We start from the raw sequence: 15,125 nt of genomic DNA, 5'->3' as shown, positions 1-15,125 counted from the left end.
GGGTTCATGTTGGAAAAATTATGGAATTAGGGATTTAATTGAATGAATTCTAAGTTAGAATTGATTAAAGGATTAAATTGTAAACTAGGCTATAAGTTTTATGTTGTAGGGACTAAATTGAAGAAATTTCAAAATTAGGAAAATATGCTGGAAATTTTATAGTTAAATATAAGTTTAGACAAAATTTGAATAGAAAAAGAGAGTGAATTGGATTAAGAAAATAATTAAGTTTAGTTAGGATTAAATTGGGAATAAGGTAGGAGTTGTTTAGAAATTTAATTATTTATTATAATTAATGCTGTAAATAATAATGTAAATTACTATTATTTTCGTAGCCAACAAAGAACCTGAAGCATCAGCATCGAAAGGAAAGGAGAAAGTCATCGAGAGGAAAGGAGAAAGTCATCGAGGACTAAAACGGGAGAATTACGGTGTGTATTACTATAATTCAAATTTTAATTATTATTGATTGCTGAAATTTTAATTGTTATGTATGGTAAATAAGACTTGAGGTAAGTATGTGAAATTGATATGAATATTGAGTGAAAATGAAAGTGATATAAATTGAATCAAATTGAATTGAATAAGTGAATTATGCATATGTGATTATTTGAAAAGTGTATTGATTGAAAATAAATAAATTGTGACAAATGTATGGTGTTGATGGTATACACTTGTGTGAAAATTAATTTGTATATGAATTAAGATAATAGATATTTGAATTGAATGAGTATTGAAAATTTTTGTGTAAATGAAATTGAAATTAGAAAAAGTAAAATAATACCCTATTAACTTGTCGGACTAGATTCGATACAAATGGCATGCCATTGGATTTGTGATGTGATGAAGAGATTGTAGTTCGGCCGAGAAGATGTTTCTGTTATTATATACTTCGGTTTATCCGAATAGGCATTTAATGCCTTATTGGTGTGTTTGCGAGGATATATTATACCGGTGTGTTATGGAGGATTTACAATATTCCGGGTGTGTTTAGGTTGGATATTCTAGTGTGTTTGGATGGAATCCGCGTATCTGTCATAGTCCGAGCTTTGTTAATAGGGTAAATTGAAATGAAATTTTGAAAATGAGATTATTTGTTTTAGCACTATTGAAAAGTACGAGAAAGAATGTATGAACTAAATTATGAATTGAGTTAGTATGAGAAAAATGAATTATGAATTTAAAATTTATGAAGTAAAATAATTATATATAAAAGTAGTTTAAATAATTATAAAATTTATGGTTGATGTTTGTAATTTATTAATATTAAATAGTCTTGATTTATAGTAATACCACTGAGTATATCCATACTCAGTGTACGGTTGTTTCCGTGCCCAGGTTAGTAGAAGTCAAGTGTTCCGGCTCAGCATCCAGAACAATCCCGACTCCAACACAAATTTGGTGATGTATATTTTTCTTTTGGGTAAAGGTGGCATGTACATAGGTGTTGTTTAGTCACTTGAATATGTATATTACTTTGGGTAGTGAAGGATGAATTATAAAATTTAGATGGTTAAATGAAATAGTAAGGAAAGTACATGATATTTTGATACATGAACATTAAGTTGTTAAATGAATGAAGTTTTTAATCAATTTTGAATGATGCTATGATAGTTATTAAGTTAAAATTTTGTTAATGATATAAATATTAGTTATATGAATGTGAAATATTGATGTTAGTTATTTTGGTTTGAATTTGCAGGAGGTTTAGGTAAAAATAAGAAGAAATGCTGTCGAAATTTTTATTAAAAAATTTTTTTTGGAATACTCGAACAAGTCCCGTTCTACTTTTAATACGTGTTTGAACTTCGAGAGTTCAAGATAGGGACTTAATTATTATATTATACTATGAAAGTTATATTAATTGTAAATTATTCGTAAGTTGTCTGATATGTCCAGTAATGCCTCATAACCTCGTTCCGGTAACGGTTTGGGGTTAGGGGGTGTTACATTTAGTCTCGGATCGATTTTAATGTATGTTTTGAACCTTGTAGGTCCATAATAGGGACACTATGATGTTGTTTGATCGGTTTTAAATTAGAATGAAATTTTGTAACTCGTATTTTGCGAAATGTCTAAGTATGTGTCCAGTAACGCTTCATACTTTGTCCTGGTCTCGGGTACGGGTAATGGGTGTTATACAAGAATCCACTGCAGCAAAGAAGATGAAGAAATGAATTGAGATAGTGAACATATTTTGTTTGTTTTTTTTTAAATTATTTTGTTGAAATGGTTAACATATTACTGCTATAGGATCATTTTGTTAGCATAACATATTTTGTTTGTTTTTTGAAATGATTTATTGAAATGGTTGGTTAACATTTTATTGCTATAGGATCATTTTGTTTGAATAACATATTTTGTTTGTTATTTGAAATGATTTGTTGAAAAATGTATACTATTACTGCTATAGTAGCTTTTTTTAACATGAAATTGGTAAAGCCTCACATATGAAAAGAATGAACATGAAATTGGCAAGTGTATTATTTTTGTTTTGTGGGGAGATATTTTTATATTAGTGTCAACCTTGCTTGCTAGTTCTAGTTAAGTTGTTCAAATACGTGAAACTAAAATAAAAACAAAGCATAATGGAATGACCAAATCCAATAAAAATTAAATTATAAGTAGTAGTTTTAACCTAATGGTTTTAATCCAATAAAAATCAAAATGGAACTGCCCAAAACCATTTTAGAAGACTTTGTTTCTGGAAGTTTTAATATAATGGTTTTCTTCATGTAACACTATCATCCATATTATGGATAGATTGTTCATCAAACAATTAATGATCCAACAATAATCCACAACATTAAAAAGGTTCCCTTAAGGTTACCAAAGCCTTAAAAAATATTAAAAATGTTTGCAATCCTTAAACATTTAGTAGATATAAATGGGTCAAATTATAACATTCCTAAATAATGTGGCAAATAAGATAAGCAATACACTGCAAATAAACATTTTCTTATAAAACTCCTTCTTTTTTTTGAGTGATTTACATTTTTGCTTCAAGCTCTTATTCTTTGTGTTTAATTCAATGTTAGCCACAACATCATGATTCATCTCTTTTCTTTGGTTATCCTTACCCACATTTTGCACACTGTCACTCTTAGACATCTCAACATTACTGCTTCTACTGCCACTCTCAAACATCTCACCACTTCCACACTTCATTATTTGCTTCATAAGTCTTGTATTCTTTTTTACAAGTTTTCTTTCGCTATCGCGTAATTCATGTGTTACTTCATTCGCCCTGTTACACAACTTATCATCATACCACATAAAAAATCAGCATCCACCAACCTACATTTCACACAAAAAACTCGGCTTTTTATTATATAAACTCTACACTTCCCCAATTTAGTCCAACCAACATAATAATAAAAAAAATAAAATTTACCCATATACAATTTTGTATATGTAGAAAAGCTCAATTACTCTTTTACACATCATAATTCCATGAGAATTATTCGTCTTTCTACATGCAAAATTGTAAGATCACAATTTCTACATCTCCAATTCAGATTTACCCAGCACTTCCAAAATACAAGAACATCCATTTTGTTAAAAATGAAAAACCTAACACAATTCATGGAGGCCAATGTTTGAGCTTACATCCTCAACACCTATTCCAAAATGACTAAATGTGGTTCCAATGTCATACTTGTCAACTCCGTAATCTGATAAGGCCATTCAAGAAAAATGAAATATCCACAACTGAGTTCATATACAGTGACTACTCTAATATTCACGCATGAGACAAAAATATCAAATATATGCTTATCCGAAAATCTGAGCAACAATAATACCTTCTACTTGGGTTTAAATCGCTCCACGATGTCTCTCTATAAGCTAACTTGTTACAAAAAAAAAATCTTCTTTTCTCTTCATCATAAACGAACTCCCCTCGTGATGGCGAAACCAGCTTCGAATAAGGAAACTTCTCCATTAATTTCTTCCAATCACTTTTTTCAAACAATATATTCTATTCTTTTACAAACCCACTAAATTTCAAGCTTCAATTTCTAAAGAATTTCAATGGAGAGGGAGAGGATTTGAGATTTAGGGTTCTTCATTTAGGCGTTGCTAATACCTTTTAGTTTTTCCCGTGTGTGTTAATCAGGGGTTTTAATTATTTTTTAAGTTTAAATTCATTTGCTGATGTGATATTATTTTTTCTTATATGCCACGAAAACATCTACATACGTGGGGCACCTAGGTGGAAAAAAAAATTCATGTCAGCGTCGTTAGTCCCTTAACGGCCACGTAAGCAATACCATTAAAAAATGACTAAAAAAATAATGTTATGTATGAAAGTGCTCAAAAAAAAAAAATCTTAAGGGCCAAAGTGACCCAACACCCAAACGTTAGGGGCTAATTTTGTCGTTATGCCAAATAAATTTAGATAGTTTAAAAAAATGATCTAAAATGAATCTGGACATATGGTTGTCCAAATATAAAACGAACCCAGATAGCCATATGTCCAGATTTATTCTAGACGTGAACTTTTAAATGATTTCTTAATAATTTAAATATAAACAATTTATTTTTATATTATAAAAAGTTAAAACTAATTCTAAATTAAGTAGAAATAAAATTCAGTTTGGTTTTAATAATTGTAATTTTTAAACTTGTGAATCCTGAACCGAATCGAAATAAAAAACCCAAACTGAAAGTGAAGTGAACATTATAGTTTAAATCGATTTTTGGTGATTTCAAAATTTTTGAATCATATCATATTGCAATAAATTATAGGTGATTTATATATATATTTGATTTTATGATTGTCTTTCTTAACAATATTATCTTTATGATTCGAAAATAAGTTACCTCTTTGTAAATATAATATACCTTACTATCATAGGTTACATATGTAGTGATAGTTTAAAACAGAGTATTTTATGAGGTTGCTTTCTTTGTGCATGGAGATAGAAAGACCCAAAACTATAGACGTGGCAAAGGAAGTATAGGAAGTCCAAATTTAGATGTATTGGGTAGAAACTTAAGCTAATCAGTTGCTTAGCTCACACTGCAACTATGAATTTTAATATATTTTTTGCTCTGATGATAAAATAATAAGCTGTTTAGGTGACATCACTTGCTCTCTAAATTCTTCATTTAAAAACCTGCTTTTTTTTTTAATGAATGTGAGGGACTGGTCCAGCCGACAAGGAACCCTAGCTGAAGAAGTAATCTCTTTTGTTTACCTCTAAGAAAATCTACTGCTACTTTTCTTGATGATGGTGTTAATCTCTTTTACCCTTTCTCTGAACAAAAAATCTTGCTTTCTTTTATGGTTAAAACTTGCGAGGTAAGAGGAAAAATAGAGACAGAAGGCATGCATGGTATTCTCCATTTTCATTGTAGTTAGTTTGAGTGTAGGTGGGCATTGATGTGATGCTTTGTAAGCAGTTTAGGTTAGAAATATCTAACTTCCCCAATAAGAAAATATTGATTTTGGACAAAACAAAGATCCTGAGTGTTATATATATATATATATATGGTCAATATACTGAGAGAGCAGCCACTGTTAATTATTGATACTAGTTAGTATCTATAATAATATATAAAATTTAGATCATAACTTAGACCTTTTTCCCGTTGAGTGTCATTTTCTTTATTGCCTTGCCAAATTCTGTGCTTTGTAATCTTCATGAACTTAGCTGCTGCTTCTTCAGTTACATCATATGAATTTTCTATTGACTTGTGTACTTTCTTCCTCTCCACTGCTATTTCTGTCATGTCTATAATTTGGATAATAATACCCTATTATAGATGGTGACACGTCACATTATTCTTAGGAAAAAAACTTAACATGTCCTTAAAAAGTGTTTAATATATTTATGTTGAACAAGTAAATGAAATATATATAATTTAAATTAAATAAATTTGACAAGGAATAATTGTTTTAACTTCTACGTAGATTATATATACACACATGCATAGTAATATAGACCAAAATACATGTTCCTAAGAAGTTGAAAGAGGAGAGGTACCTCAACCAATGCCATTGACTGGTTCTACTTATAAAACAAGGAAAATGTTGGAAAATTTACCAAGAGTTTGCTGCAACCCCCATTCACTCCTCATCTAACTTCTCATACACAAACAGACAATTAGGAAAATGATGAAATGCCCCCCCAACCCTCTTAATTATTATTAAATATTCTTATCCCATCTTTAGGAAGAAATAGCATTATTTGGGCCACCTGTTTTGGCTGCACCATTGTTTCATGGTATAGTGTGTAAAATTCATCATATATATTCACATTGGATAGTCACATTATTTAATTAATTCTTTCCTGATTGTCATACATATTGATGTAATATGCTCTACATTGGAGAAAATCCTCTACTGCTTTTTCATTATTATAATAGGGCATGCAGTACTAATTTAGTTTACATTTATGGTATGGTGTGTAGAATTTTATTGTTGGTAAAAGTTAATCTTGACACATTTTAAACAATGTTAAAACAATTTTAAAATTTAATTATAATTAAGTGGTGTGACAATGGAATCAATAAACATATAAACTCATATTATATAAAAAATCTAACGAAATTATAACTAAAATGACACACACTAAAATATTTTTAAAAGTATCCTTATACATAATATATCTTAAAATTGATGGTGAAATTAAATTTTTTATCTAAAAATCAAATTTGTGGGAGGATTAATTAAAATTTGTATGTACATGAACAGAAAGTGGAATAATAAATGCTACTTCTAACCTTTATTTTTTAGGCACAATTTTTATTTGGTCCTTCAACTTTACAAAAAAAATTATTTTAACTTTTAATTTAATTTTTCGTCTTCTATTAGCCTATAAATTTACATTATTTATCAAATTATCCAAAATGAATAAAAAAGTTAGTAATTGTTATTTTTATTGATGTGGCATACATATTGATGTCATGTCAGTAATTCATTGATTTTTAAAATTTAAAAATCCAAAAGTTATTTTAAAAATTATAAATTATAAAAATATATTTTAAATAATTTTAATTTTAAAAATTAATTAATTGCTAACGGGTATACACATGAATTGGAATGTAAATGCCACGACAGTAATATTTATAGAGATTAATTGATTATTATTATTATTTATTTTGAAGTGATTTAACAAACAATACAAGTTTAAAAACTAAAATGACTTTTTATTTGTTTAGTATAAAATTGAAGTTTTATAAACATTTGAAACATTGTAGAGCCTTGCCATTTTTGTCGGGCATAAACAATAAGGATTAATTTAATTATAGTTTCAACTTTGAAGAGTTAAAAAAATAATTAGAATGTCGTTATTGGTAGACTTTTAATTTAGAAGAAAGCGTGTTCGGTCCTTGTACAGGAAACAAGAAAGAAAAACAAAAACAAAAATTCTTACTTTTTCATCAGTTGGTCTTTGATTTGTTTATAAAACATTATCTCCAATGATTTTTTTTTACTTTATTACAAAATTATTAAGATAAAATATATCTTTACACACGTTATAATATAAAACTTTTGTATAAATCTTTTAGTGGATAGTTATTTATTAAAATAAAAAGATTTAAATGCCCTTCCTTGTTTTTTTTTTTATTTTAATTTAAGTTTTTTTATAATATTAATCTTATTATATGTTTTTATCATATATGTTTTTTTTATATAATACTTAAAACTATCCATAGTCATTTTTCAACTATTAAATAGGAGTAGCGACTTTTCGAATCCATGTCCTCCTACACTAATAACAATATCGATACCAATCAAGCTAAAACTCAATAAGTTATATTTTTAAATAATTTCTAAATTAATTTGAGGGTCATCCATATTAGGCCTATATAAATTTCTATACCCGTATATGTTAATGAAAATGTAAATTATTAGTTTACAATTTTTAGTAAATAAATCATATGTTTGTAAAGAAATAAGATTGTGATAATATTTTTTGCTAGCAAATAACGCTTGTACAAAATAAAATGATATTCACATTATGTTAAAATGTTTTTAAAAACAGTAAATGGAATATTCTATTATCGTAAATATAAAAAGACTTAAAAGAAATAAAAATAAATTTAGAACTTATATGTAAGAATTTTAAAAATGTTGTATGTAGTAAGATGTAGTTTAGTAATGCTTTTCAAAAGTGCTTTTAGATCAAAAAAACACTTTCGAGTAAAAGCTAAATTTTTCTGCTTTTGTTTTTGGCCAAAAAAATAAATTTTCAAAGCATTTTTTTGTCCGAAAAGCACTTTTGAAAAACTAAAAAATAGCTTGTTTAGCAATTTTTTTTATCTCAAAAGTGTTTTTTGTTCTAAAAGTGCTTCTGAAAAGTAATGCTAAACTGACCTTAACTCACATTGGGTTGCAAGAGTGTTTCACAGGTGTACGAAAATCTACATCAACCCAATCCCTAGTCTCCTCTTCCCGTATCAATGAAAGATCAACTCGCTATAAAAGTTTTCTATAAAATAAATTGAAAAAAATTCAAGTTAATCAAGTTGATGGATATTATTTTATCATCCTAATGTGATTTGAAATTTTTTCGAATCAAGTCAAGTGAAGTGAAATTCAAGTTGTGTCGAATCGATTAAAATTGTTGAAGTTAAATTAAAAAATTAAACATGTCAAACTAAAATCTTGTTACAATATAATTAATTTCATGTTAGAGTACATAAATTTGAAACCATATATATTTGAAAACTTTTTAAAACAAATTAAGAAAAAAAAGATACTTTAGTATGATAAACTTGAATAATTAATTAACTTATTTAGGTCCCAAAATTTTAACTTTCTTTATATATTCTGCAGATTTTTTTAAATTTTATAATTTATAAAAGAATATAAAATATAAAATTTTATAAATATTTTAATTTTAAAAATTATTTTAATTTTTGAAAATTATTTTGTGTTGTAAAATAGATGTCCATATAACTCCCATAACCCCAAGAATTCATATCCTTATAACTCTTGTAACCCCTAAAAATTTATAGGGTACCTTAATTATCTTTATTATATGTTTGTAATTTATGGTGATTGAGGCCCTATAAATAGAGAGAATGTATAAGCTTTTTGGTATTCAAGTGAAAGTTGAATCATCCTTTCATTTTTCTATTCTTGTCTCTTGTTCACTCTATAATTCTCTTTGTTTATAACACATTATCATAACGATCTTGCTCAAAGTGATTGTTCATTTTATCGACGATCAAATTTATTCTCCATGATTTCCAAAATCTTTGACGGCAAGATGCAAAATTTTTATAGGAAGTTTCTTTTATTTAATGTTTCATATTTTTGATTATTTTTTTCATTCTTCTTTCATATACGTTATCATTGTTTTGATTAACTTATTTTATTTTTTGTTCTTAAGGATGGTGAAAGATTTGATACCGTTATCTATATGAATTGAGAAATTAGATCCATTCTCAAAGTTTGTGTAATGCCGCAAAATTTGAACGTTTGTTTGTTAAATCTGTCAATGATTGAGTATCTGCTTTAGTGATTAAGTATTCTGTTTATGTGCTTGAGGTCCTATATTCAAGTCCCTTCCCTTGAAATTTTGCTAATTTATTTAACTCAATCACTATCTTTAAGTCTTCGACTTTAGTTCAATTCTATGTTAATTTGTGTCAATGATGAGCTTAGTGGTTTAGTGGTTAAGTATTTGTGTACTCTTGGCCCTGTGTTTGAGTCCTTGCGTAGGCAGTGAGAAAGTTTTTTTTATGCAGTTTTGAAAAGCTAGTTTATTTAAATGATTTAATTATTTTTTCACTTTTAACTTTTAAAATTCCTTTTCCCATGTTTTATTTTATTTTCTCCAGAAACTACTATTGTTCTTTCTTTTTGCTTCATTCATTCTTGATTTCTTAATCCTGGTTTGCTATTGTCTTCAAATTGTTTTGGGTTCTATTATTTCGATTTGGTGGTTGAAATTTTAGAGGAAAGAATCATACGATGTTTAATGTTCCTTCAGCGATCTAAGATTCAAGTAATTGCTGTTCGTCTACCGGTTCTGGAATCATTGTTGTTGCTTTTACGTCGAAATTGTATCAGGTGTATAACGAAAATCTGAAAATTAGCGATCGGTAAAAGCTAAAATTGAGGTTGTCGATGCTACATTACCGCATGCCAGGTCGTGTGGTAGGTTGTGTGTGACACACGGTTGTGTGCTAGGCCATGTACTAGGCTGTGTACCAGACCGTGTAACTCTATGATTTGAGTCACACAAGCGTGTGTCAGGTCTGCTGGTGTCTAACCGTGTGACTCTCTGAATTCAATCACATGACTATGTGCCAGGCTGTGTGACAGACCGTGTGAATCCATATGGGCGTGTGGGCCAAAATTTTGAAATTTTCCCTAGAGCCGTAAACATTGCTCAAATCGAAAGCCTTTCACAGGGTCCGTATGATATGAAACTAGCTATGAAACTTGGTATTCGATGATCTATTGATGTATAATCTGCTTTTTGTACTTACATTTAATATGATAGCTACTAAACGAGTATGATCAGTATCATTTGACTTTGATCTGAATCTATATTATAGCATATGCATATCTGATATCTTATAGTTTTGTATCTAGCTGCATTGGGATAGGATTTGTGTAAAGGAGGAAGTGTGAACAATTTAATAATCTATCGATTCTAGTGGCTAAGTTACATACATATCTGATTTTGGTGATTTATCACACTTTGATCTGGCAGTTAGTCTTCCATTATTCTGAAATGTGATGTACAGTCACTATGCGGTGTGTAAGGATGGATGGGTACTTAATACCCTATATGGTGTGTTAGGTTGGACAGAGTTGACGTGTAGTGGATAGGGGAAAGATTTTGCATCTATATTTGATAAGTTATGCATTTGTATATGATATGTTCTACGACAGTATCTAAAATGCTTTGTTTCTATTTTTGTATCTGATTCTGAAACCTGTTTGAATTACGAAAACCTAGGGACATGTCTGATATTCTGATGCTTAGTTGAATCTTTATGTTACACACTAAGTTTGTAAACTCATTTTTTTTGTTTGTTTGAATTTCAAGTAATCCTCAACCTTAGGATGATGTGTCAAGAGCTCGGTCATTGTTCATTTTAGTTATTTTAGTATTTTGTTTGGATTTATGATATTGCAATCCTTTTTTGATTCTTGTTTTTAAGGATTGGATTTCAATGGCTTGTTATTACTATTTAAAGGATTTTCGATTGTTTGAAATCTAAGAAGTTTAAGTTGGACTTTTCAAGAATGGTGATAGTAACTCTTCGGATCGAGCTTTAACTCTTAGGTCAGGTTTGGGGTGTTATAGTTTGCTATTGATAAATTTTGATTGGATTCGTAGTCTATTACTAGAGTTTAATTTGTTTACTACTTGATAAAATCATCAAGATTTAAAGTTGAATAAGAAAAGTACATCAACTTAATTAGATCTTTATCTTTATACATTCTAACACTCCTTAATCGAGATTATTCATATCGTCCCTTAAATGGATCCTTGAGGTCCAATACGAGCATTAGAATCAAGTCGAGACTTAATCGAAAACTCTAAGAATTTTTCGCGACATTTAAAAAATTTTCTAAGTTATAGGGCTCACATGCCCGTGTGGTCTAAGGGACACGTTCATGCTATAGGCCATGTTAGACCCCGTGTAACTCTCGAACTTATGCACACGGCCATGCCACACGCCCGTATGCTAGGCTATATGGTTAATTAAATTCTTTCAAAATTAGGTGTAGGTTTCATACGGCCAAGACACACGCCCATGTTCTAGGCCGTGTAACACACATGGCTGAGACACACGCCCGTGTCTCTACCAGTTTGCTCAATTCTGAGAATTCTGTTTTCTCAAATTTAAGGTGCAGGGGACATACGACATAACTACATGCCCATGTACCAGGCCATGGGTCACACATGGTCTAGATAAACGCCTATGTGTCTGCCCGTGTGGACAAAATGAAGCCATTTCTAGCTTCATTTCTCACCCAAAATCACACCAATAACCTGCACTTAAACTCACATCCAAATACCAACCATTTCAAGCATTCAAATTAAGCAAATTCTATCATTCAACATGGCATATCATTGCATGAATACATGTTTACAATCTTACCTTGGTATATTCCATATGTTAGGCATAATTTGAATAACCATTTAACATGTATATAGCTACCATAGTATGGCATTACAAGTAAATCAAAAACAACCATTACTAGTCATTCCAATGGCTAGATTACAAACCAAATATTTAAGCCATCTATGGCCAAGTTAGCCTATAAATGCCATTAGACCAAAATGATTTTATTATATATACCCAAAATAATTAGTGGATAGTGTGATAATTCTCCATTGATCTCCAAACTTCGCGAGCTTCTGAGCACTATAAAACAGGAGAAAATGAAATAGAGTAAGCATTACATGCTTAGTAAGTTCGTATAACGGAAACTAAACTTACCAATCCCATTTATTAAATCTAGGCATACAATATCATGTTTTCCATCAAGTAAATACATGCATTCAATCAAACATGTTAGTCACAAAACTTTCATATACATCAAGTAAACATAGATGAGCTCATCATGCAATATTCTTTCGAGACATTATCATTTCATCTCATAATTCTCTCATTCCAAGAGTTTTGTCCGTTGAATCATTGAAATTCCGATGGATACTCAAGTAGTACACTCGAGGTGTACGATTCAATAACCCATCAATTCTTATTCAAGAGTACCCATTAGGGCTCTTAATCAAAGAACACACTCTCGAGTCGCATATCGTATTACAGGATTACCAATCCAGGCTAAATCTTTTAAGTAACGTATGCTTAGAAGAGCTCAATTAGGATTACCAATCTAGGCTAAACCCTAATTGTAACATATGCTCGAGAGGGATTATATCAGGATTACCTGTCCTGGCTAAATCCTTTTTATAATGAGATCAATACGATTACTCGTCCAAACTAAATCTTGTCAGCAACAAATGCAGGACCTCATTCATTTCGAGAAAGCATATATATTCAATTTAATATTCAAACGGAGCTTAACCCTTTTTCACTGTTTCAAACATGTATTCAATTCTTCATCATAAAAATCAAACAATTCACAACAATATAAGTCACATTCCATACAAACACAACATTCAATTTAACATATTTACATGCTTGATTAGGTTACACGAACTTACCTCGACACTGGTTCGTGTATAAAATCTACTAATCTGAAACCTTTTCTTTTCCTCGATCTAACCTCGAATTTGTGTTGTCCGGATCTATATAAATAACTTTAATCATCAATTTTACACATTTCATATTCATTTGGACTCATTTTACGTCCTAGGCAAAATTATCATTTTGCCCCTAACCTTTTCAAAAATTTCAATTTCGTCCTTATGCTCGAAAAATGAGATTTATGCAATTTACTCCCTAATCCAAGCCTAACCGAAATTTCAATATAGAATTTGCCACACATATTTTCTATAAATTTTAGAATTTTTATCAGTTTTCACAACTTTACATTTTAGTCCTTAAATCATGTTTTCATAAAAATCACTTTGTAAAAGTTGTTTATCTATCAACAACCTTTCATTTTCTACCATAACTTTCTAATTTTCAGCATATACATCTATGACCTAATTTCCATACTTTGATAACTCTTTAAATTGATACCCCAAATAGATAGATTAAGCTATCCCGATTTCAAAAATATCAAAATTACTAAAAACGAGGCAAGAAAACTTACCCAATTAAGCCATGAATGTTTCTTCTCTCTCTCCTAGGGTTTCCATGTATTTTTGGTGAAGATGATGAGAAAATAAGATGATAATTCTTTTATCATCTTTTAATTAATTAAATTAAGTCAATTTCTAATTTAGTCCTTGCCTTTTTTCTAAATTTCCATGGATGAGTCACCAAAATATCTACATACTTTTATTTAATGGTTTAATTACAATATTAGGACCTCTAGTTTTGAATTCCATAGCTATTTAACCCTTGTAGCTACTAGAATTCAACTTGTACATTTTATGCGATTTCGTCCTTCTCGTAATTTAGCACATAATCAATAAAATTTTCTTATTAGAATTATCACATGACATTTCTAACATGTTACAGACCATGAAATAAAATAAAAATAAATTTTTTTTCGGATCAGATTTGTGGTCCCGAAACCATTATTCTGATTTTACTGAAAAATAGGCTGTTACAACTATCCCCTTTAAGGATGTTCGTCCTGGAAAATCTTACCAGTAAAAAGATTTGAGTATTGCTTCCTCATAGAATCCTTCGGTTCCTAGGTAGCCTTTTTTATGCCGTGTTGTTTCCAAAGAACTTTTACTAAAGCTACCTTTTTATTTCTTAACTCTTTTGTTTCCCAAGCTAAGATTTTGATCTGTTCTTCACTATATGTCATATCAGGCTGAATCTCTACCTCTGTCAGAGAGATAACATGTGAATGATTGGATCGATATCGCTGTAGCATAAAAACATGAAAACCATTATGAATCTGATCAATTTCTGGTGGTAAAGCTAATCGATATGTAACCGGTCCGATTCTTTCTGTAATCTCATATGGTCCAATGAACCGTGGACTCAGTTTTCCTTTACGACTAAACTGGAGAACTTTCTTCCAAGGTGATACTTTCAAGAATACCTTGTCACTGACTTGAAATTCTATTTCTTTTCGTTTCATATCAACATAAGACTTTTGACGATCAGAGGTTGCTTTCAAACTGTCCTGAATTACTTTCACTTTTTCCTCGCTTTCATAGACTAAGTCAACTCAGTGTAACTTTTTCTCATTGGGTTCAATCCAATACAATGGAGTTCTACATTTGAGACCATACAAAGCTTCATACGGTGCCATTTTGATGTTGGACTGATAACTGTTATTGTAAGCAAATTCAACTAAAGGGAAATACTTTTCCTAGTTACCTTTAAACTCAAGTATACAACATCGAAGCATATCTTTTAAGATCTGTATTACTCATTTAGATTGACCATCTATCTGGGGATGAAATGTAGTGCTAAAGTGCAACTGAGTAGCCAGAGCTTCTTGCAATTTGTTCCAGAAACAAGATGTAAACCAAGGGTCTCTATCTGAAATAATAGAGACAGGCACTCCATGCAATCTGACAATCTCAGAGACATATAAATCAGCCAAT

At 29.9% G+C, this 15,125-nt stretch overlaps 1 long non-coding RNA gene across 1 annotated transcript; it reads left to right on the top strand.

The window, feature by feature from the left end:
* The first annotated feature begins 386 nt into the window (after positions 1–386).
* Positions 387–1,593, top strand: LOC128283676 (uncharacterized). Its single transcript, XR_008274076.1, has 2 exons — positions 387–431; positions 1,339–1,593. It is a non-coding gene; the product is annotated as an uncharacterized LOC128283676 (long non-coding RNA).
* The last annotated feature ends 13,532 nt before the right edge of the window (positions 1,594–15,125 follow it).

Source organism: Gossypium arboreum, chromosome 11, assembly GCF_025698485.1.
Source record: "Gossypium arboreum isolate Shixiya-1 chromosome 11, ASM2569848v2, whole genome shotgun sequence".
NCBI lineage: Eukaryota > Viridiplantae > Streptophyta > Magnoliopsida > Malvales > Malvaceae > Gossypium > Gossypium arboreum.
This window is presented reverse-complemented; position numbering and strand designations above follow the sequence as displayed.